Source organism: Canis lupus, chromosome 1 (assembly GCF_048164855.1).
Source record: "Canis lupus baileyi chromosome 1, mCanLup2.hap1, whole genome shotgun sequence".
NCBI classification, from domain to species: Eukaryota; Metazoa; Chordata; class Mammalia; order Carnivora; family Canidae; genus Canis; species Canis lupus.
The window spans coordinates 57644088-57669472 of NC_132838.1; the positions used below are offsets into that span (position 1 = coordinate 57644088).

The window sequence follows — 25385 nt, forward strand, 5'->3', positions numbered from 1 at the left end:
AGGAATAAAATAAAATAATAGTAAAAGTAAGTCTGCTTTTTATTATAACTGCACAATTCTAAGCCATGTCAATGAGACTACTCCACTCTGAAAAAACAATCTCTTGTTGGTCTAAGTTCTATTATTCTTTTTTAAGATTTTATTTAGTTGATAAAGAGAGAAAGAGCACAAGCAGGGGGAGCAACATGCAGAGGGAGAGGGAGAAGCAGGCCCCCTGCAGAGCCAGGAGACCATAGGGCTCAATCCCAGGACCAGGGATCATGACCTGAGCCAAAGGCAGATAGATGCTTAACTGACTGAGCCACCCAGGTGCCCCTGGTCTAAGTTCTAAACAACTGCTACAGTTACTGAAATTTAATAATATACATGTAAGCTGAAAATTCCCATGTTTTTGTATCACTTATTCTTTTTTTTTGTATCACTTATTCTTTAATAAACATTGTATTCCACATGGAAGTAATCCAGCTCCCCTACAGGTGGACTCAGCCACACATATTTATTTCAAGAATAAGCAACCAACTTCTGTTTTTTCGTTTTCAGAATTGCTCTGGTATAATTATTTATTTTGAATCTGTGTTTAAACACAGGATTACGTAGTACCTTAGGGGTTAGAGATATGAACTGAGCCTGAAGCAAAGTCAATAATTCCCAACCATTACAAACTTTGGAGAATTTTACCAAATATAATAGAAATTTATGATGAATTTTCTGGTGAAGGTATTCTTGCAGAAAATTTCGACTGCAGAAACATATGAAAGCTGCTATAATGAATCTCAGAGAAGAAGACATGGACAGTATTGTAATTTACCAAATTTACTATGAAGTGGGGTTTCTTTTTTTTTAAAGATTTTATTTATTTATTGAGAGACACACACACACAGAAAGAGAGAGAGAGGCAGAGACACAGGCAGAGGGAGAAGCAGGCTCCATGCAGGGAGCCCGACCCCGACGTGGGACTCGATCCCGGGTCTCCAGGATCAGGCCCTGGGCTGAAGGCGGTGCTAAACCTCTGAGTCACCAGAGCTGCCAAAATGGGGTTTCTATGAATCTCTGATGAGCATCCTCATTTAAAAGCTTTCTATTTGTGTATCCGTTTCTTAATGTGAGAGAAACAGTTGAAATTAAATAAAAATTGTTCTTCAGTCAACTATGAGTGAGGATAAATTGACAAATCTGATATATACTGTAATACTGATTATGTTGACCGTGAATATATGAAGATCAATTTGACAAAGCCATTGACAAATTGCAGAGGTGAAGTTTCAGAGCCAGAAACCACAATGGAATTATTCATCACCATGGCAGACTAAAATGAAGGTATAAATATTTTCCTCCCTTTTTCAAGAAAAAAAATCATGTACTTTAAAAGTATTAGAACTTTATTTCTTACATTGTATTAATTTTTTACTAGTACTGTTTTATTTTTTTATTTTTTTTACTAGTACTGTTTTAAATGCAAAATTTAATAAAGGAAAATTGTCACTATCTGCATTGCTTTTCTGGACATAATAATTATTTGTTTCACTTCATGATTATTGCTAAAAATACTTTTGTCTGATAGAGGAAGTGGTGTTAAAAATGGTCCCTTTCAGTTGTCAAGTCACAAGGTACACCACTATATCCATCTTTTCAGTTAAACTCAAAACAAATAGAACACATTCTGTCTTTTTAGTTTAACTCTGTTTTTGAAATTTATGCCAAATAGCAGCCAAACAGCAATCCATTTTAATAAGGCAGAATCTTAGTAATCAAGAAATAGAGCTATCCCTAAATACAGCTCTCATCTATTATAGATTTTGGTTATATATATAATTATATATATAATTATATATAATTATTGATTTTTAATTAGTAATTGTTACATATTATATATACTATACTTTATCAAAATATATGCCAATAATAATACATTCTTTGTGTCTTAAATCGTTTGTATAAGCTTAGTAGGATGAAAAAAAAAACTCAAAAAATACAGCCTGCTGAAATTTAGGCATAAACAAACAGAAATTATGAGGATCTCATAATAGCTAAAAAAGATGAATCTTTAATTTAAAACCTTTCACTACTGGTAACAGTTTCACTATTTAACTATGAGGAAAAAATTAGGGGGCAACCTCAGTCATGAATACAAATAACAAAATTCTTAATTTCACCTAACCAACAATATATACAAATAAGAATATGTCACACATAAGTTGAGTGTGTTGTAATGATGAATTGTTAATTTAATATTAGAAAACCAATCAGAATTTACCATATAAACAGCATAAAAGGAAGATTTGTATCATCATCTTTCTGTAAAAGCAGTTGATTCAAGTCAGCATTTCTTTATGATTAAAATACATCTTTTGGCAAACTAAGAAAAGAAAAGAATTTCATAGAGGATATCTACAAAACCCCAATAGCAGTCGCCATAGGCAGATCGAAAGCTTTCCTTCTGAGATTAGGAATAAGACATATACAAGAACTATTATCACACTTTGAGGCAGCCTTATACCAGAGGTCCTAGTCAATGTGGTAAGGAAAGAGAATGAATTTTAAAAAACATAAAACTGCTATTATTTAATATGACTTGTCTATGTAGAAAATCCCAAATATTCTACAAATAGATATTAGAATAAAATGAGTTTAACAGTTACATATTTTTAAAATTGCATTTCTATGACAGGTGACAACAGAAAATAAAACTGAAAAAAAATATAATAGTATAAAAAATATATAAAACCCAGGAATAAATATTTAAAAATTGTGAAAGAAAGATAAAACATTTCTGAGAGACATTAAGAAATATTAAATTACTGTAGGCCTATACCACATTCATGTACATTGGAAGACTCAACATTTAAAATGTTCTTTTTTTTTTTAACTGAGCTTTAGATTCAGTAAAATTACAGTCAGAATCCTACTAGGTTTGTATGTGTGCTTAAAAGTGTATCCATATTTGTATTTGTATGTATGTATATGAGAAAGAAAGGGACTTGGAAATATTATATATATATAAAATTATGAGATCTATACATGTATATGGAAATTCAGAGGACCAAGTACAGGTAAGACACTCTTGAATAGGACAGAAAAGGTCAAATTTTCTCTAATGAATATTAATAGTTATTATATGTCTATACTAATTAAGGCAGTATAGATTGGGGTAAGATTACACAAAAAGATCAGTGGAAAAAAATGGGAGTCCAGAAAAAGATTCACCTTTGAAATAAATCAGTTGTTTATATATTAAACAGGACACAGAAAGTACCAACAACAGGAAAAGACTGATAATTAGACTATGCTAAAATTAACAACTTTTTAATTTCCATTTTATCAAAGACACCTTTAATTACTTATAGTCAGGCTACAGGGTAGAAGAATATGTTACATATGAGAGTCTTGTATCCAGCATATATATAAAAATATATCTATAAATAGTATATAAAACAACCTAAATGAAAAATAAGCAAGACACTAGAACAGGCATTTCACACACATACACACAAAAAGGATATACCAACTGCCAACAATTATAAGAAATGTCTATAATTTCTTCAGTAATCAGGGAAATGCAAATTAAATAAAGCACAAATTAAAACCACAGTTAAATGCCATTAGATTTTTTTCAGAATAGCTAAAACTAGAAATACCAGCAATCCCAAGTATGGGTGAAGATGTGGAGCAACAGCTATTCTTATTCACTGTTAGGATGAAAATTAGTAAATTGTCCATGAAAAGAGAATGGAATTAACATGATTTCGTATCAGTTCATGCATTTAAGCAGCAAGCACTGACCTATGCTGTATCTTAACTGCCCTTCAGGGTAGGAATCATTTTATTTTACAAATTTAAAAAGTGAGTCTCATGCGGTGAGTGGGTGGCACAGTTGGTTAAGCTTCTGCCTTTGGTTCAGGTCATGATCTCAGGGTCCAGGGATAGAGCACTGCATCGGGCTCCCTGCTCAGTGGGTTGCCTGCTTCTCCCTCTCCCTCTGCTGCTCCCCCTGCTTGTGCTCACTCTCTCTGTCTCCTCTCTCAAATAAATAAAAAAAAGGAAAAGGAAGTTTCAGAAAGATCAAAAATATTTAATAAATCTATAAATCTACCAAGTGGAAAAGCCAGCATCTATACCAGGCCTTTACAACTCTTCAGATCCTTTGCATTGTATCTAAAAGCAACCTTTTAAAATTCTATCATCTCTTTTTAAAACAAAATATATACATATTTTTTTCTATTTACAAATTTAGAAATATCACTGAAATTAAATTACTTGATGCCTTTTACTCCTTACCCAGAGGTAAGGCAATGCAGTTTAGAAAATGTTGTGATCTGTGAAAGAAGTTTACTTCTTTGCCATGTTGGTCTCCATCCTAGCTGGTTAATTTTAATTTGTTTTACTTTAGTGAATTTAGTGTACTAATCTGTTTCCACACTTGTCTCTCACTATTAGATTCCAATATTTTTGAGGCCAAGCTCTTATCTTTGTGTCTGTATTATTCCCAATATATCACACACACACGTTTGTTGATGAATGAATGAGCTTTTATACTCAACATCTTGACTCAGTACGTAAGGGCTCATTTTAACCTTTTTAAAGAAAGCTTGAAATCACTGTGCTACCTTCCAGAAGAATTAAAGCCAAATCACATCCTGAAAGATAAAGGATTCTACTTCATTTTTCCATTTGAAGTAATTCACAATTTCATTTCCTATGGCTCTCTTAATGCCCACACTGCCCAGGTTTCACAAACTATATCCAGAGAATAAGGCTGTCTTTGCTGATGGTATTATTTTCTTATTGTTTTCTCTGTGTGTACTTAATTACAAAGATCTCTCACAGAATTATGTTCAAGATATGAACACCCCTGCTGTACATTTGTATTTAGATGTCATCTTCTTTGGAATCCAGGAGGAATTTTATTTAATAATAAATCTGTTTTATAGAAGAAAAATCTAAAAGTATATATCTTGCAGTATATTAACGGAAAATGTACCCTGTTGAAAAGGATCATGATGGGAGGCGGGGGAAGAAGCGCCTGGGTGACTCAGCAGTTGAGCATCTGCCTTCTGCTCCGGGTGTGATCCCAGGGTCCCCAGATCCAGTCTTGCATTGGGCTCCCCACAGGGAGCCTGCTTCTCTCTCTGCCTATGTCTCTGCCTCTCTCTCTGTGTGTCTCTCATGAATAAATAAATAAATAATCTTTAAGAAAAGGATCATGATGACCTAGACAAAACCTAAAAAAAAGTTGTATGAAAAAAATGAGTTACAAGCCTGCAAGATCCTAAATAATGTGATAGAGGTTCATTTTAGTTAAAGATTTGCTCATCTGAATGTGTTAGTTATAATTTCTAAAAGTCATCTTAAAAAATACACATTATTTTAAAACTAATACCGAATGCCACCTACCTAAATGATATGTGGTCTACTGCATTTGATTGCATGCTTTGAAGAAAAACAATAACATTAAATTATATTAATATAATTATATTGTGCCCAAATATCTGACAATATATTTTAGGTTAAGTTCATAGTCTCTGTTGGAAAATATTAATGACTGATACATATGTATTAATATTTATGATTATAATGAGAATGGCTAGTAATAGTGATATACTGATAATGACCATGTTTACATTTTATCTATTTAAACCAGTAACGCTGTGAGTTATAAGTACTATCATTACCTTGTTTTACAGATAAGGAAACTGAAGCCCAAACAATACATATTTGCTCAATGTCACACAGCTGATATGCAGACCTAGTACGTAAATCTATATAATCTGGCTCCAGAATCCTTGCTCCTCACTGCCATACTATAGTACCTTGTACATATGAGGAAAACATATATAAGAAAAGTTGCTTTGTGCAAGACTTACTTCAGCTAAATTTTGCAATGATATTCATCATTAAAATTAGAAAATCTCTAATTGCAGAATTAATCAGCATTAGTATTATTGATGATTACAGAGTGTCCTGTAGTCAAGTAAAGAACAAAGATTTAGAAAAGTTATGTTCTGATGAAGTCTGAGATTTCAGATATACAGAGTAAAATGGTTTGACATACTTCTTAATGACTACCAGCAAAAATGATTTGTTTTTTGTTTTTTTAGAAATGACTCCGAGAACCTTGAATATTAGTTAAGTCAGCTCTGACTTATGTAGACTTTTTATTCCTGCATTCAATAACACTTTTGGCAGTTTTGTAGGATGTTATGAAATTCGGTGTAACTATGAAGATTACACCTTCAGAAACCCCAGCAGAAGTTTTGCAATTACCTTGATTCTGTCAGGTAAAGGAAACAACAAAAACCACAAAGACTAAACTTCATCAGTTTTCTCTCTATAACAAGGGTTTTGTCATTCTTCACATGTCCGGTTGGTGTCCTAATTAACCTTACTTTTTTGGCTCTACTTATCTTTAATTCAAATGCATCCCTTTGTAGTGAAATGTTTCAAATTTGGATGATACGAATTTAGAATTCATCATAATTCATAGACTGAACCAAAGATTACCTTTGGAATACGTTCAGAGAGAATGGAAAGCTTAGCTAAACAATTTGACCCACACCCAAGCAGCATCTGCAGTTTTTGTTACCTAATTTGCAAAATCTGTGTAGCTTATTTGTTTCACACTGTAGAGTGATAGAAAGCTTTTTCCATTTTCCAGCAAAATACTGTACAAGCAGCAGCATGTTTATAAAAACAAAGCAGCTTCATGCCAGTTCATCAAGATTCTCCAGCTTCCAATAGTCAAGGGTCTCTGGACCTCTGAGGGCTTGCCCAGACATCCTTCCTCAGGTTCATCTGGAACTACAAGTTCCTCTGTGGTTCCAAATAACAAAATGAGTATTCCAGAAATGTTTGCTGTATCTTTGGTTTATTTTTCTCATGCACCCTGTGCTATAATCTCTATTCATCTGCATCCATTTACTAGTAACATGGTTTTTCTCAGTAGATAAAGTAGTTCGTCATCTGGTCTTTAACTGGCTGAAAAAGTCCAGAGTGGGATCTCCTCCATCCCAATGCTGTCCATCTGCTTACCATATTCCATGGCCACGTGTCCTGAACTTTTCATCTCCCGTAGCTGATGTGGCCACTCTACACTTCCAAGAACTTACATAATGTAAAATCTTAGAACGTTTACAAGTTGTCAGGGAACGTGTACCCGCCCACAATTATCATTTTTTCCCCATTTTTTTTTTGCCTTTTCTTTCTTCTTTTAAAAACTTATTTCAGTTGAAGAAAGTCTCCAAATGTTTTTTTTTTTTCACAATTGGAATTTTAGATTGGTGAAGGGAAGTGCTAAATGTAGTTTAAAAAGCAATGTTCTGCTAACAAACTTCGATTTTATTTTTTGAGCCATGGGAAAGTCATTTTGTTGTTGTTTTATTGGGGACTCTAATGATCAGAGCTAATTTTTATGAATATTAATCTGAATACTATGCTTTGGATGGATTAAAGAGAAAAGAAGACAAGGTCACGAAGAGTAGTTACTGATGTAAGATCAATCTGGGTGAAAAAAAAAAAATCTGGGTGAGAAAGTAATGAAATCCTAGGAGAGTAACAGTGGAAATGAATAGGAAGGAGGAAAATTGTCAGGACTGGCAAGACTCAGCAACCAAGTAAAATTGGAGTAGAAAGAAAGTCAAAGGCAACTGAGGTTTCAGGTTGCCTATTTCCCTGTTTCCTACTCTTGGTGCAAATACTATTATGGAAATATGGAACAACAGAAGAAGAATCTCTCTTCTGCAGTTAGTAGGTTAGTGAAATATCCAAGAAGAGATATTTAACCAGACAACCTTGTTGTAAGATTTGAAAGTCTTTCTACTGATAGTTGATAAAAATGAATGGAATTTCTATGTGAGAGTATGTGGTATAGAAAGATAAAAATTGCATGGGATTTTAAAATATAGCCCATGAGAAGAATACGATTGAGAAAGAAAAGTATCCAAGGAAGGAACAGACATGGAGGTGTGGGGGCACCTATAAGAGTACACAATCACAGAAAATCAGGAAGGAGAGTTTCATGAAGATTTATCTATTGGGGGTTCATGAAGCCTCTTGGATAAGCAGATTGATGTTTTCAATCAATTTTGGCAAGTTCTCAGTCATTATTTTTTCAAATAGTTTTTCTGCCTCCTCATTCTTTTCTTGAGTAACTCCCATTAAATGGATACTGGTACATTTGATGTTGTCCTACTGGTCTCTGTTCTTCAGCTTGGATCATTTCTACTGTCTTCAAGTTCACTGATATTTAATTCTGTTATCTTGAATCCAAGATTGAGTCCTTCTAGTGAATTTTTCATTTCGGTTTTCAAATCCAGTACATGCATTTACCTCTTTTGTCTAATTCCTACCACCTTACTGAGAATTTCTGTTTCTTGATTCATTGCTCTAATACTTTCCTTTAATTCTTAAAACATGATTTACTTTAGTTTTTTGAACTAAATAGGCAATTTTTAAAATAGGTGCTTTGTATTTTTTGTCTACAAAATCCAACTTTTGGGATTTCGGGACAACCAGAGACTTTTTTATTTTTAAACAGAGACTATATTGACTGCTTTATTTTCTGAATATGGGTCACACATTCTTGTTTCTTTGTATGCCACATAATTGTTTAATTGAAAACTGAACGTAGTAGACAACACATTACAAGGAGTCTAGATTCATTGCTTTATTTATTTATTTATTTTTACCTTTGAAGGTTATTGTTGCTGTTGATTCCTGTTTGCTAGTTTAGTATCTCACCTTGAACTAAATGTGAAATTTTTCTTCCTTACCATTTGCACCTCCAGATATGCATACAGATCTATATGTATCTATATATTATATATGTCGTATATATGTAGATCTCTATTTTTTGACTGAGCAAAGTTTTATTTATATACATATATATCAGTATATATAGAGATATACATGTATATATAGTATACCTACACACACACACACAGACACACACACAGTTGTTTTTATTTCTATGCCAGGCTTCCCTGTGTCTGCATGACTTAGCGATTTGACAGGTTCTGCTCAACACGTTGAGCCACAGAGGTCTCTGTCCTCTGCCAGTGAATCTCTGTGTGAATAGGGAGCTCATTGAAAGTTCAGGATAGTTTCAATTCTGCTCCAATTTCAACTTTTACTTTCCAATGGGCCTTTTCATAATTCCTCTATGTATGCACATAGCTCCAGGGTTGGCCAGGAATGACTAGCTCTGGTCCCCACTGGTTTCCACATATACACAACCATGACCACAGCCTCAGACTAGTAAAGCTGTTGGCCCTCTCTGTTCACCCACGTAAGAGCTCATTACTTCCACTAAAAATGCTATTGGGAGTGGTTGTTTCCCACCACTCCAAATTGAGTGAGCTCACACTTACCATGACAGAGAAGCTGTCTTTATAGCCTACTCTGCCTCTACAAAACCTCTATCCTTACTGATGAGACAACAGGGTAGAGAGCAGCTCCAGGCCAGAATGTCACAGTCTCTTTTATTCTTACTCAAAATTCAACAGTTTTTCAAGCTTAAACATTTCTCAGATTGTTGTATGCCTTTGGTCAATTTTCAGAGTGCTGAAATGATTGGTTTTGCCAATTTTATCTAACTTTATAACTGCATTTTAGAAAAAGGTTTTATACTTTACTTTCAAATTTTATACTTTACTTTTTCTCTATTTCAAAGTGATTTGTATATCATAAAAGTATAGGATAATAATTGAAAAGTGATCAGGCCATTTCAAATGCCTTAATAAAAACTGTTCAATGGGACACCTGAGTGAGCGCCTGCCTTTGGCCGAGGGCGTGATCCTGGAGTCCTGGGATCGAGTCCCACATCGGGCTCCCTGCATGAAGCCTGCTTCTCCCTCTACCTGTGTCTCTGCCTTTCTCTCTGTGTGTCTCTCATGAATAAATAAATAAAATCATAATAAATAAATAAATAAATAAATAAATAAATAAATAAATAAATACAAACTGCTCAAGAGGATACGGTTGAGGAATAACATAGAAGGTCAATGTACTATCATTCTACATTATTATTCCAGGATCTAGTTACTTCCTCACAGTATAGAAACCTTTGACTATCTAACTCCTGTGGCAATAAACTTCATTTAAAGATTAATTAAGTCAAAACTCATTCTTCAGAGAAATTAACTTACATCTCTCTTTCATACCAGCAAAGCTTACACCAGAGAACCCTGGATAAGTCAATCTGAAAATCACATTTTAAGCTTCTATCTAAATTTTCTCAGGGACAAACCACTGACACAATTGTTTATTCATTGAGGGTGCAAAAAATCCAGTTAGGCATTGTGTTCTATCCAATTGGTCATTATGATATTTAATTCCTTACAGAGCAAAGTATATGGCTCTCTAAATATCAGGCAGGTCCTCACTGTTTTGATGATATTCTCCAAGTGGGGTTATGTGCCAAACATGTATTTTCATCAAACATGTATGCTGCATGTACATGTATAATCTGCCTCCAAGTAAGGAAAAAGGCTAGAGCAATATTTGGGTGGTTTTTAATGAAGTTATACATGATGAAGACAGATTTTCATTATATAACAATTTCCCTGGCACATCTTCCTTTCAGAAAAAAAAATCTTGGGCAGCCTGGGTGGCTCAGCGGCTTAGCGCCGCCTTCAGTCCAGGGCCTGATCCTGGAGACCCAGAATCGAGTCCCACGTCAGATTCCCTGCATGGAGCCTGCTTCTCCCTCTGCCAGTGTCTCTGCCTCTCTGTCTCTCTGTGTCTCTCATGAATAAATAAATAAATCTTGAAAAAAAAATCTTGAAAATCACTCTGTTTCATGAGACATTCCAGTCACTGTTCTGCATTGCATTATTTTACACAGAACTTACAGTCTTAGAAAAGAATGTTCATTTGTTAAAAGTTACTGAAATTGGCTAATATTATTGATACTATAGTTTGTTTTTACATGGTTTAGTAGAAAATTTATTGTGATTAAACACAAATTTAGTTGTCTACCTTTCTCTTTTCTTCAAAATATTCAACACTGTTAATAACTTTCCTACAGTAGAGATGTGAATGTTTTTCCTCTTGCTGAATCCCCAGTCTCATGAATCCACAATTTCAGAATGCTTATTTTAACAGAACAGTCATCTGATCTCAGTTCAGCTATCCTATACCCAGACCTGGCAGCCACAGAGTAACCCTTGCTGGTACCCGTGAGAGAAAACAAAGGGTCTGTTTGAGTATGGTAGAAGATAAAAAATGAACCTGGTACTTCATTTCACATCTTGAATTTTTGGGTTTTTATTTAAGAAAAGTGCTAATGAATTGGCAACTTTATTAACGTATGAAGTCTCAGGAGCTATTTTTGTAGCTGACTATAACAACACATTCTTATTGACTAAGTATATCACAATTACATTCTATTATATTCTATTATAGTGGTGTTTGTTATTATCAATAACTTATTCTTTTTGCTTCATAAAATAGCTATATATAAATGCTGCAGTTTTTAATAACATTCCACAAAAAGAGAGAAAGAATAAGGGTTATTGACTATCTTGGATTATTTTTCATGAATCCGGTGTCTTCAAGTATGTAATTTTAGAAACTCAAGTTTATCAGTTTAATTCAAATGGTCAGTCTTAGCTTATTAAAATAGTATTCTCTGTCATCCAGTGTATTTCAACTCTAATTTTAAGGCATTTAGGAATTTGACTTTGTAATCAGAAAGCTCCCTGGCAAACTCTATGAATGGAGACAAAGTTCTTGAGGAATGTTCATCTCAACTCTAGTGGAACTTGGAGAGTTGTCTCTCAAATTTCATAATCATCTTTTTAGTGGCCTCAGTTCTCCCATCTCTGAGGGCTACTTTTTAGTTTATGAGAACTTTAAGTCCCATCATTAAACCTTTACTAATAGTGTATAACCTCCTTGGTTACTAAATAAAATATTTAGTTTCCACTGGACAGTACCCAAAATTCATTCCAGTCGCTCCTGTCATCTGGGAAAAGTTAGTTAAAATCTCCAGACCTCAATTCTCTCCGTAAATATGTAAAATGAAAGAATTAAATAAGATGTCCAGCTATAGCATTTTATTTTAGTTGTTTATACATTCTTGGAATCAGTATCAATATCAATACATAGTGGTGCTTTACTGAATGATTAATGAACCTACTATTATCTATCTACACATAGTTTCCTTGGCACAGCCAATCCTTTGAGATTATGTCTAAGGATTAGTTCAACTAGTATGACCAGTCAGAACCACTTCTCTCAATCACAAGGGCTCCCCAAATACAGCACTGTTTCGAATGATTAAGTACCTGCCCTAAAAGAATCTGTCAATATGGTACTGAATTGGCATGGGTCGTTGATCCTAATTTCTAGACTCTGCATGGAGGTAGATGTGTTTGGAATGGTTGTTCTTAAAGGCAAAAGACTTAACATCCACAGGGTTAGCATTAGGTGGAGCAGAGGTCAATAGGTCTTAAACTGGGTAGTGAATATCAAAGAATTGAGAAATACAAAGCAGGAATTTGGGGATGCTTTGAGGAGCACATGTCAAACCACCACAGCTTCAGATGTTGTGCTAAAGAAGCAAGAGGGCCAAGAAGAAAACATTAGTCAGGTCTGGAACTCCACTCATTCCAATAATATGCCTGGCAGAGAAATTACTACCTGTTTTGCAACATAGCCTCAGGACAAGTCTGGGCAAGCTTTGGGTGGGCAAAAAATTGGCTTCCCAAAACTGACCTGGTTTGCCAAGCCAACCCACATACATGCCTCACACATGGAATCTTCCTTTTTCCCCTTTCTTTCCTCTTTTCCTTCCTACTTCCTTTTTTCCTTCCTTCCTCACTTCCTGCCTCTCTTCCTCTTCCTCCAACCTCCTTCCTTCTTCTCCCCACCCTTGCCCTATCTGCCTGTTCCTCTCTTTCTTTTTCAGAATGATTTGTGGACATGTGGAATGTGTTTGTCAGACAACTGCATCAGGGGCAGTTAAGTGTAAGCCAGAGGCATGTGTCTTGTGGTCACTGTAACTGCTCGGGCTTCCCCTACCACCTCATTTGTTTATGTTAGCTAAGTACTAAAATCAAGGTCTTTACTAATTTGTAGTTCAAATACACATGTGAGTAAATATATTTGTGTGTATGTGTGTACGTGGAAGTATATGTGTGTGTGAGCCTGAGTTTGTATAAACACTGATGGATGTTTTTCCAAATGAACTAATGATGACCTCTAATTTGTGGTTTAACAGAAGGAACTTTATGTCCTACTTTTTCTCTGGAGAAATTAAAAGACTACTAAGGGTGGTGGTGGGTCAGAACTGTGCATATTTGTGTGTATGTGAGTGTTAGGTAATATTGGGTGGAAAATTTAGGGACATTTTCCTTTGTAGTATTCCAAATCTGTTTATGTCATGGGTAGTTACTGGGAATAAATATCTTTCCTCATGAAGGCCTTCCTAATTTCCAGAAAAATCTTATAATTGTTTATCAGTAAGGTCTTAAATAGACTTGTATTAACAGTAATAGCTACCTTTGAACATTTATTCTGTCTGGCGTTGTCCAACACTTTACATGCTTTATGTTTAATTCTCATAACCTCAATATATGGGCATTAATATCCACAGAAAAGATGAGATCTGGGGAGGCTAAGGAATGTGCCTGATGTTATAGAGCAAATAAGTTGTACAGCTGTTACTTGAATACTGATCTGTCTCTAGTCACAGGACACCTGCCATTGTGACATAAAGGGACTCAGAGAGATATGGGGCTTATTTTAGAAAGGTGCCTGCTTTTTGTGAACTTTAATGTAAAATAATTTGATAATTATGATTTTAAACTAAAAAAATCTTATAGTCATTCAGTCTAAACATACTCATATGTCATGTATAGAAATTCTTAGATAGAAAAGGTTTTACAGAAGATGTAAGCAGGCTTCAGATGCTGAATCATAATCATAATGGCTACCTGCTTTTAAGGAGTGATGTAGCATCATTTTCTAGACTTAAGATAACGTTCAAATATACACCTAAATCTGCAGCAACATTTCTAGGTAATATTTCCTGATATATATAGTCCTCTTAGAGAGAATGAAGATCATAATACTTAGTGCAGGTTACACAGGAATAGAGTCTCCTTCCTCACATTTGTCTTTGAGATGTAAGGCAAGGAGCAGGGGACTCATTGAGTAAATGTTGACCCAAACTATATGAATTTAATGATCAAATCCTTTTTAAAAAATGTTTAAGGTTGGAAAACATTTTTATTTCCAACCAATAAAAAAAGTTTTACCTATTGAAAGCCTGTTGTGTGCTATGTGCCGCTTAGGTCTTGGACTACACAAACCTGAAACAGACCTTATAACCACTCTATGGATTGGCCTTTATTCTCAAGTCAGCCTCTCTTGGTTGTAAGAAACATGGTGTCTCATAAGTGTCTCCTCCTCTCATAGTGTCTCAAAAGTGGCGAGTTATTTTAAGGGTAGAGGCAGAGTTTGTACAATAAGGGAACCAAGAAACTCATGGTATTGCTGTACAGTGAAGCCTTACAAGAACTTCCGTTAGAACTCTGTCCGGAGAGATACCTGAGTGGCTCAGTGGTTGAGCGTCTGCCTTCGGCTCGGGGCATTATCTGGGGTCCTTGGGATTGAGTACTCATGAAGCTCCCCGCAGGGAGCCTGCTTCTGCCTCTACCTATGTCTCTGCCCTTCTCTGTCTCTCATGAATAAATAAAATCTTTTAAAAACCAAGAGAGAGAGACACCTGGGTGCCTCAGTGGTTGAGCATCTGCCTTCAGCTCAGGGCATGATCCTGGGGTCACAGAATCGAGTCCCCCACCGGGCTCCTTGCATGAAGCCTGCTTCTCCTCCCTCTGCCTATATCTCTGCCTCTGCATCTCTCATGAATAGATAAATAAAATCTTTAAAAAAAAAAAAAACTCTGTCAGAGTGGGAAGCTGTTCCAGACACACACTCTTTCAACTCCAGAAAAGAATGTATTTTGCTGGCATTAATGTTTCTTTAAATGTTTGGTAGCATTCACCAATGAAACCAACTAGACTCAGGTTTTTCCTTGTTGAGGGGTTTTGATTGCTGATTCAAACTCCTTACTCATTATTGGTTTGTTTGGATTTTCTATTTCTTCATGATTCAGTCTTGGTAAATTGTAAGTTTCTAAGAATTTATCCATTTCTTCTAGGTTATCCAATTTGTTGGCCTGTTTGTTTATAGTTGTCCTATGATCTGTATTTCCTTTTGTATCAGTTGTAGTATCCCTATATCATTTCTGATTCGCTTGAGTGTGCATCCTCTCATTTTTTCTCTCTCCCTTTCCCTTCTCTCTCCCTCTCCCTAGTTAATCTAGTTTGTTGGACTGGTTTCTTAGTCTAGTTCTTGGTTTGTCAATTTTATCTTTTCAAAAAGCCATTCAGTGTCATTGATCTTTTCTACTGTTTTTCTGATCTCTATTTCTTTTATTTCTGCTCTTTTAAATTTCCTTTCTTCTGCTAATTTTGGGCTTAGTTTGTTTTTCTAGTCCTTAAGATATAAAGTTCACTTGTTTATTTAAGATATTTCTTTTTTCTTACTGTAGGTTAAAACTACTTTTGCAGTAACCTATAGGTTTTGATATGTTGTATTTCCATTGTTTTTTGTCTCGAAATTTTTCTTTTGCAGTTCTCTTTTGATTTCTTCTTTGACCCATTGATTGTTCAGGAGTGTGTTATTTAATTTTTATAAATTTGTGAATTTTCCAGCTTTTCTCCTGTTACTCATTTCAAAACCATTGTGGTTGGAAAGGATACTTGGTATGATTTGATTTCTGAAATTTTCTAAGACTTGTTTTGTGACCTACCATATAATCTATCCTGGAGAATCTCCTATTTGTATTTCAGAAGAATGTGTGTTCTGATACTATTGGATGGAATGTTCTGTATATGTCTATTAGGTCCATTCAGTCAAAAATATTATTCTAATCTAATGTTTCCTTGTTGGTTTTCCATCTTTAATTTACCTATTGTTGAAAGTGGGGTACTAAAGTCCCCTACTATTATAGTATTATTGTCTATTTCTCCCTTCAGATCTGTTGGTATTTACTTAATATATATAAGTGCTTCAATGTTGGGTGCATATATATTTGTGATTGTTATACCTACTTGATGAATTAATCTCTTTCTCATTATATAATGATCTTCTTTGTCTCTTGTTATTATTTTTGGCTTAAAGTCTTTTTTTGTCTAGCATAAGTATAGTTAAGCTACCCCTGCTTTGCTTTGGTTCCCATTTGCCTGAAATATCTCTATCCCTTCACTTTGAACTTATATGTGTTCTTAAAGCTGAAGTGAGTCTGTTGTAGGCAGCAAATAATTGGATCTTGTTTTTTTATCCATCCAAACTCTGTATGTCTTTTTTTATTATTTATTTATTTATTTATTTATTTATTTATTTATTTGTTTGTTTATTTATTTATTTATTTATTTTAAAGATTTTATTTATTTATCTGAGAGAGTGACAGAGCAAGCATGAACAAGGTGGGGGGGATGGGCAGAGGGAGTGGGAGAAGCAGACTCCCCTCTGAGCAGGGAGCTGATGCGGGCTTGATCCCAGGACCCTGGGATCATGACCTGAGCTGAAGGCAAATGCTTAATCACCTGAGCCACCGAGGCGCCCCTATTTATTTTATTTATTAAGGAGGCTCGATGCCCAGTGTGGAGTCTAATGCAGGGCTTGAACTCATAACCCTAAGATCAAGACCTAAGCTGAGATCAAGAGTTGGACATTTAACTGACAGAGCCAGGTGCCCCTGGACAACTTTATTATAATGTGCCTTGGAAAAGACTGTTTTAGATTTAAATTTTTAGGATGACATACTAGTTTCATAAACTTGGATATGCAAATCTCTCCCCAGGTTTGGGATGATCTTAGCCATTAATCTTTCAAATAAGTGTTCTACCCCTTGCTTCTCTCTCCTTCTAGGACTCCAATAATACAAATATCGTTTCTTGGAATGGTGCTCTATAAGGCCCATAGTCTTTCTTCATTCATTTTTCTTTCTCTTCTCTGATTAGATCATTTGATCTGTTTCCTAGATCATTGATTCTGCTGTTGAAGTAATTCTTCAGCTCAGTTACTGTATTTTCAGCTCCAATATTTTTTTTCAATGTTTTCTATATCTTTTTGACCTTCTCATTTTGTTCTGGTATTGTTTCCTGATATTGTTAAATTTTATATTGGTGTTTTCTTGTAGCTCTCTGAGCATCCTTAGGACAATTATCTTAAAGTGTTTGTTGGGAAATCCCTAGATCTCCATTTATTTGGGGCCAGTTACTAAGGGTTTTACTATATTCCTTTGGTAGAGTCATGTTTCCCTGAGTTCTCATGGTCTCTGTAGCCTTGTATAGGTGTCTGTGCATTTATTTCACCCACCTCTGAATAGCTCTTCCAGATCTTATGGACTAACTACATTAAGGGAAGACTTTCACCTATGGGTGGGCACACTGGAGCATACTGTGACCCCAGGTCTGGTGGTACTGGGCTCCAAGTGTGAATGTATGTTGGGAGTGGGAGGGACATGATTTCTTGCCTTAGGCTACTGGGGTCCACAGCATTGACAACTATGTGATATTTGGTGAACACAGTGGGGGCTCATAAGGGCTGCAAGGGCTGTTGGGGTTCTTGGTGGCCTCCGGGTCCAGTGGCTAGGGAGCAGGGCAGGCAACAGTGGTGGCTGGAGCTGGTGATGTGCACATACTTTGCTATTAATGCAGTTGCAGGTGCCCATGTACGGGCCAGAGCTGGTTGCAGATATACACGATGGGGGGTAGTGACAGGCAACTTTGGCAGGGGCATCTGCAGGGGCCCTGGCTGCCAACTCATTCTCCTGCAGCTCCACAGTCTCTCCCTGGGTGTGCTCATTGCAATTGAGGTTAGGGACAGATGTCAGGCCATTGGGTGCAAGTGCACAGAGTGGCTAACTTTGAATGTGCACACAGCAGTGGGAGTCAGCTGTGGTGGTTTGTGCTGGTGTCTTGCACTCCTGCAGTTGCAGAGGCCTGGGCTGGTTGCTGCTGTAGTTCCAATCTCTAGTGAGGGGTAAGACAGAGGGTGGGGGGCAGAGGGACTCCGGTGGCTAGCATCACCAAATAAGAATACCTGTGGGGTAAAAGCTGATGAAATCTGCAGGGGTTCTGGCGCATCTGTGCTGGCCATTTGTTTCTTCAGTAGCCGACTCTGCTGGATTAGTCTGCAGATGAGGTCCCTGTCACCTTTGGCTGCTCCTGCTGCATGGCGGCTATTGGTAGTGCCTGCATTCCTAGCTGTCTCTACCTCAGCTGTGCTGGTCTGGGTAGGGTGAAAGCAAAGCAGGACCATTGTGTAGTGTTGCAAAAGGCTGGGTAAACTGATTGCTCACCCCACTAATTCCTTTCCTGACAAAGGGAACTCTTTCTACCTGGGAACTTCCCTCTTGACTAGAACAGTGCTGGCTAGGGGATGGGAGAACACGGGGAAATGAAGCTGTCCCCATTCCCTTGTGCAATTTCAGGTGCTTTGTTCCACTGTGTTGCTAAAGTTTTTCAAGTAAGCGCCAGAGCTCTCCTAGAGCTCATTTTGTTTGTGAACAGCTGTCTAATTGTTGATCTTTGTTGTAGGGGAAAGGAGGCTGGGTTCCTCTGTGTTACCATTTTGGCCATCAGTCTTTCAGCTGATACTTTTCAGCCTTCTGCTCCTGTTAAGCCACAAAGAGCCTCACCTACATTTAAGACCCTTTTCTTTTCCCTTTGGGATAACCAGCTAGAGCTCAGTCAACCTAATTGGAATGTATGTTTTTTTTGTTTTGTTTTGTTTTGTTTTGTTTTGTTTTTAATTCCCTGGCAGCCTCCTTTGTCCATACTTAAATGATTATGGACCTCTAGAAGGGAGACTTCTGATACATTGACTCTTTTTTTTCATGTCAGTAAAATGAAAGTATTATGAGACTCCTCACTTTGATAAGTTTTCTCAACTGCTCAGTTACCACTCACCTAAGAACAACCGAAGGTGCAAATCAGTCCTAGATTGAGGGCAACTACTGTACACAGAAATGTTAAACAGACTCAGAAATAGATGCATAGTTACAGCTGCAGCTCCTTCAAGTCACCAGCTGGCAGAGTGGAATCTGGCCTTCTTTGTTTTGCAATATCAGTTCATTGTTCTTTATTACCTTTTAACTTGAAAGAGTGAAATAGTATTCAATAACTGAAAGCACCCTGTGCTATGAGGATTAGTGTTGAAATCTCCCAGCCCACTGAGTGGAGAGCAGATAGTCCTTTGATAACAATCTGGAGAGTCTCTGGTGGGGAGGTTAACCACATGACCACTGCTTCTTTTATTTCACCCACCTCTGAACAGCTTAATTCGGTCAGTAAAGAGATTTTCAAACACTCTCCTACTGACTGGTATGAACTGGCTGCACATTAGATTTATCTGGTGAGATTTTTCTAAGATATGACCCACGCCCAAGGAACAAAGAACGAGGAGGGCTAAGAAATATTTTTTTGAGTTCCTTCAGTAATTTTGGTGAATTCTTTGGAACCACTGCCCAGAGCATCAAAGAGAAAGTAGCTCCTGCTCTTAAGAACTTTACACTACTGTCTAGAACAATGCTGTCCAGTATGGTAGATAGTAGCCACTAGCTGCATATAGCCATTGAGCCCTTGAAGTGTGGGTAACTACTTGAGATTTCAAAGATATAACAGTATTTTGAATATATTGGGTCAACCAAAATTTTATAAAACCTTATTTCACCTGTTTCCTTGTATATATTTACTTATTTATTGTATATAGATGATGACATCACAAAAGTGCTATGATTTTTTTTTTTAGATTTTAAGTAACTTCTGCACCCAACATGGGGCTCAAACTTACAACCCTAAGATCAAGAGACACATGCTCTACTGAGTGAGCCAGCCAGGCAGCCCCCTTTTACATATTTTAATGTAACTACTAAACATTTAAAATTATATATATGCAGCTTACATTATATTTCTGCTGGACAGTTCTGATCCAGAAGGCATTTGTTCCATGGTTCAGGAATTTTGAGTCATGAAATTCTAAAGTTCAAGGAATCTTGTAGATGATATAACCCTTTCATTTCATAAATGAGGATTCTGGCACCCAGGTGGGTGAAGTGACTTATTGAGGTCACCTGAATTCATGGCAGAGCCAAGATGTCCTGAATCACACATACTTGGATCACCATCCAGGGATAGCTTCTCTCGTCCATGCTGCCTGTGTTTGGCTGCAGTAGCTATGGTGATAGCTTCAGGGTTCCTATAAGTCTGAGGTATAACAGGTTTCACCACCCACAGCCCCTATTGCAGTCTATGCTCATAGGCTCCTGTGTGCATAGCTGGTGCTTCCAAAATTCATTACTAAAGAGTCATATTTGGACCTTAAGCTTCTGTCTCCCCTTTTCACCATCTCACATTAATTACTAAGTCTGACTCTGCACAGAGCTGTGGTTTTGGTGAGGTCTTGATATTTTTCCAAAGCATGGCTCAAAAAACTAACAAACAAAAACTGTCTACCTAATTGAGTAGTATGAACCTTAGAAATTCCTTAATGATCCCCCCACCCATGTCTACACATCCTGGTTTTCTCTGGCAACCACAAAACAGCACTCCTTCTCTTCACTTCTCTAGTACTAGCTCACTCTTCAGAAGGATCAAGTGCTGATGGGTGGTGAGCCACTCCCCAGCTCCTGCCCTTTAGCAATAAAAACAAGTTATTTTTTACATGGCATCAGAAGAATTGCTTATATAAGACTTTTTTTAAAAACAAAAATCATTTTTCCTTCTCTTTCACCCTTTAATAAACTATTTAAGAATTTAAAGATTTTATTTATTTATTTGTTTTTGTTTATTTACTTGCTTACTTATTTATTGAACAGGGGGAGGGGCAGAGGGAGAGAGAGAATCCCAAGCACACTCCTCCCTAAGCTAAGAGCCAATGCACACCTCGATCCCAGGACCCTGAGTTTATGACCTCAGTAGATAATCAAGAGTCACTCAACAGACTATTTACATCCAAATATTAGCATCCAAAAATATTTCTAGCATCCTCTTCCCATCTCTATCGGAATATTTGCTGCTCTAAATGGTGCCTTCCAGGAACCTACTTCCCTGGATGATTCCAAGTCTGTTGAGATCCATGTATGTACATGTCCAAAATGTATGAAAATCTATTTATGTGTATCAAAGTCGGTGAAGACACAGACAAATACCTGCCTCACATCTTTGCATTTTGATGTGTATCCTTCTGGATTCCTGAGTTTTAAGATGAGCTGTCAAGTATAGAATTTATAGAATAATTAACCCAACTCACTGATAAGTTAAAATGCCCCAGGCAAAAGAATATGTGAATAAATCTGGCTTTAGGATTTCTCAGGCCTAGGTCACAAAATACCTTCTTCTTTTTTTTTTTTTCAACTAAGATTGTATTTTTACATAATCTCTACACTCAATGTGGAGCTTGAACTCACAACCCTGAGATCAAGAGTCACACTCTCCACTGACGGAACCAGTCAGGTGCCCAACCAAATACTTTCTAATTTCAGTTCTTTACTCTCTAGTTGAATCCTTGCCTCTGGCAGAAAGGAAGCAAGTCCTCCCTGCCTGGCTCCAAAATCCTGTAGTCCAACGTAGCAGAAATTTCTGACCTTGGCCCTCTTTCCCACAACATGTACAGGAGTCTTTTACTACCACTGATTCTGACCATCAAGATATTCACCCCATGAAGAGAATGAAAATAATAATCAACAGATGACATGTTTAGAGATCACAGTATCAGCACCCTGCACGACAGCAGACTTTAGAGTATGCTGGAGAAGTTGAGAAGAGTTTTTAAAAGTCTAGCTTTGTTGAGGGAAAGAGCTATTCTTTAGTTACTAAAAACCTGAGATGAGGTAGTGAAGGAATATGGTACGTGTGGTCTGGGATAGGCAGTCTTTGGAAGTATCCTTCCTAGTGGCAAAAACTGATGACTGGTGATCATTCAGGTGGACCTTCTCATTGATGAGGTGATAACTTCTAGGCTGTAAGGAGCCCCAAGTGCCTTACTGCTTGAACACTTGCCAAATTTATTGGTGTGCCTCACAAACACATAATCTTCCTGTTAGAAGATCTCCGTGGCCCTTGGGAAAATCTTAAAAGTAACATATTACTTTAAGCTGTACCTATTTACTACTGTTTTCTTCTCCTCCTACCAATAAAAGTAGGCTTCTAAATGCCAGTCTTTTAATTTTTTTTTTTTTTGGCACACTTGTCTACTTGTTTGGTTAAAGCATCAAACAAGTGCTTTATAGCCAGATTTACTACAGCTAGAACAAATTCAGAAGACACTGTTTCAGTTTCTTTTTCTTTCTTTCTTTCTTTCTTTCTTTCTTTCTTTCTTTCTTCTTTCTTTCTTTCTTCTTTCTTTCTTTCTTTCTTTCTTTCTTTCTTTCTTTCTTCTTTTTCTTAAGATTTTATTTAGGGGCACTTGGGTGGTTCAGTCAGTTAAGCATCTACCTTCAGCTCAGGTCATGATCCCAGGGTCCTGGGATGGGGCCCTAAATCAGACTCAGTGGGGAGCCTACTTCTCCCTCTTCCTGTGCCCCCCCCCCTTCCCACTCATGCTCTCTCAAAAACTTTTTTTTTTTTAAATAAAGATTTTATCTATTTGAGGAGAGAACGTATGTGAGCATCCCAGGACCCTGAGATCATGACCTGAACCAAAGGCAGACACTTAACTGACTGAGCCGCCCAGGCGCCACTCAGTTTCATATTTCTTAGACTTAAACACATAATCGTAAACTCAGAAAGTAAACATGAATGGTATTTTCTACACATACAGGATAACCCCAGTGCAATGTTTTTAAACTACAAGTTGCAACCCACTTAGTGGGTCTTGAAATCTATCTAGTTACTGAGAATCTATTTTTTTAAATAAAATATACTAATATGAAAAATATAAATACTGGTTTCTGAAACTTTGTTTTATACATATCTATTTCTATATATTTCTCAACTATTGATCATCTGTTTCTGTCATTATATACTGTTAGTTTTTAGCTTTAAAAAAGTTTGAAGAAAAAAAAAGTTTGAAGAAAATCTGCCTTAGGGGAACTGTCAGAAATAAATTATTAGACATCATAACAATTCTTATGATTTCTTGATGACTGAAGAGGAAACACCTCGTCTAAGTTTGCAGATGTGATGAGATCCTTCTTTCACAACTTCTTCTTCCCACAACTCCCATATTGGTTTTTTTGCCTTTTAAAACTGTATGTAGAAACATAAAAAATGGGATGATTACTAAGTCTTATGGACATCTTGATAAATTATCAGAGGCCTTGCTTGGATGGCTCTAAGCTCTCTGGGCCAGACCTGGCTGACCTTCCTCCTCACTGATGCCATTCAGCACTAGAGGCAAATAGAATGTCAGCTCCTCAAAGGGCTTGCCTTGATGGGACCAGACTGTCAACATGTGTTAAATGAAAGAGGATGTAGAAAAGTTTGGGCACCTGTTCAGACTCTATCTTTCATGTATTATGCCTCAAACATGTACTTGGAAGTCTGTAGCCACTGAGACTTGTTTATACTTCTGAGCAGTAGGACTACCAAACCAGGAACTGAAATCTAAAGTGAAAATTTTATAATTAGGGGCACTTCGGTGGCTCAGTGGTTGAGAATCTGCCTTTGGCTCAGGTTGTGATCCCGCATCCTGGAATCAAGTCCTGCATCAGGCTCCTCAGGAAGCCTGCTTCTCCCTCTGCCTATGTCTCTGCCTCTCTCTATGTGTCTCTCATGAACAACAATAAAAAAATCTTTAAAAGAAAAGAAAACTTGTGATCCCTGGGTGGCTCAGCAGTTGAGCATCTGCCTTTGACACAGGGCATGATCTCGGAGTCCCAGGATCGAGCCCCACGTCGGGCTCCCGCATGGAGCCTGCCTCTCCCTCTGCCTATGTCTCTGCCTCTCTCTGTGTGTGTCCCTCATAAATTAATAAATAAATAAAAATCTTTTAAAAAAAGAGAGAACTTTATAATGGTATAGAAAAGGAGAACACAATTCTGAAGGAGAAGGTATCATGAGAAATACTGCTTCCCTATACAACTCTGACACTTCAGCCACCCACTCAGGATATAGAATGTGGCACTTTTTGAATTGTCGATCCAGAATAATTGAGCCACCATTTGCTATCCCAATGGCAAAACAAAAATCACCTACAAAGATTGAGGCCAAAAATAATTTACATTCTCTCATTTATCCTTTATTACACCTATTCTACTTATTGGGAAAAGAAAGACATGGACATATTTAGCTTCAGTTTCTGGTAAAGCTGGCAAACAAGACTTGCTTACATATTTCTGAACTAAGAAAATATATAGTTCTAGTTCTGATAATGATTCTTGCAATAAAAACAAAATTTTATATTTAGAATAAATAGCATTTTAACAATTTCTTCACTGAACGTGAATAGCGTACTTTGCCCAGCTTCTTAGTAGTAAAATGTAATTTAAAAATAACCATTGTTATCACTGTTTGTGGATTTCAGTAGTCATTGTCAACCATCATGACCAAATTTAAATTAAACATATCTTTCTTCCTATTTACAATTATAGCTCAGCTACTATAGTCATATATCTCGTATCCTATAAGTAGTAAATACTGTTTTCATTTTAGTGGAGTTCAGAAGCTTCTTAGCTTTCAGAGAATGACATCGGATAGATCAGGGACATGCAAAAGTCAGCACTATTCTTTCACACTCAAAATAGAAACTGTAATACAGATCTTTGGTTTCTGTACCGTATATGTAACAGGTGATGTGGTTAAGTGGAAACAGCTGGGAGTTTTTCAGTTTATTACAAAGAATTCTATAATTTTTCCTTCAAGCATTTGTTAATCTCAGCTCATCTGTGGTTCTAAGTGTTGATGTAGCTTGCTTTACTCATAAAATGGTACCGTTGACTTGTGAAGCAAGATCGCTTAGGTTAAATTGCTAGACCATGGTCATTCTTAGTGTCATCCAATAAAAGCAAAATTCATATGGCAGCATTGTTTTCAAACAATTCCCCACCAGATTATAATGATGATGATGATGATGATAATGATGATGATGATTACATTGTAATAATAATAAACTTGCTTACAGAGAAGGAATATTATCCTGTATTTGCAAATGGAAAGAAGGTCACATCTTGACATGTATTCTAGCATTTCACTTATAATTTCAAATACTATTTTTAATAACTCTCAGGTTAAACCCCAGGTCTATTAAGGAGATTGTTTTGATTCATTAGTTACTTGTTCCTCTCTGATGAGTTTGAAGTTTTTAATAGTTGTGTTTTTAACTGTTTCATGTGCCTGGGAGAGAAAAGAAAAAATATCAAGGGGTTGTGTTTCCTA

General features: G+C 36.6%; 1 protein-coding gene across 15 annotated transcripts in view; it reads right to left on the minus strand.

Moving 5' to 3' along the window:
• The window catches only part of WDR27 (WD repeat domain 27), a 216087-nt gene that overhangs the window by 181382 nt on the left and 9320 nt on the right, over nucleotides 1-25385 (minus strand). The gene's annotated exons all lie outside the window — the stretch shown is intronic.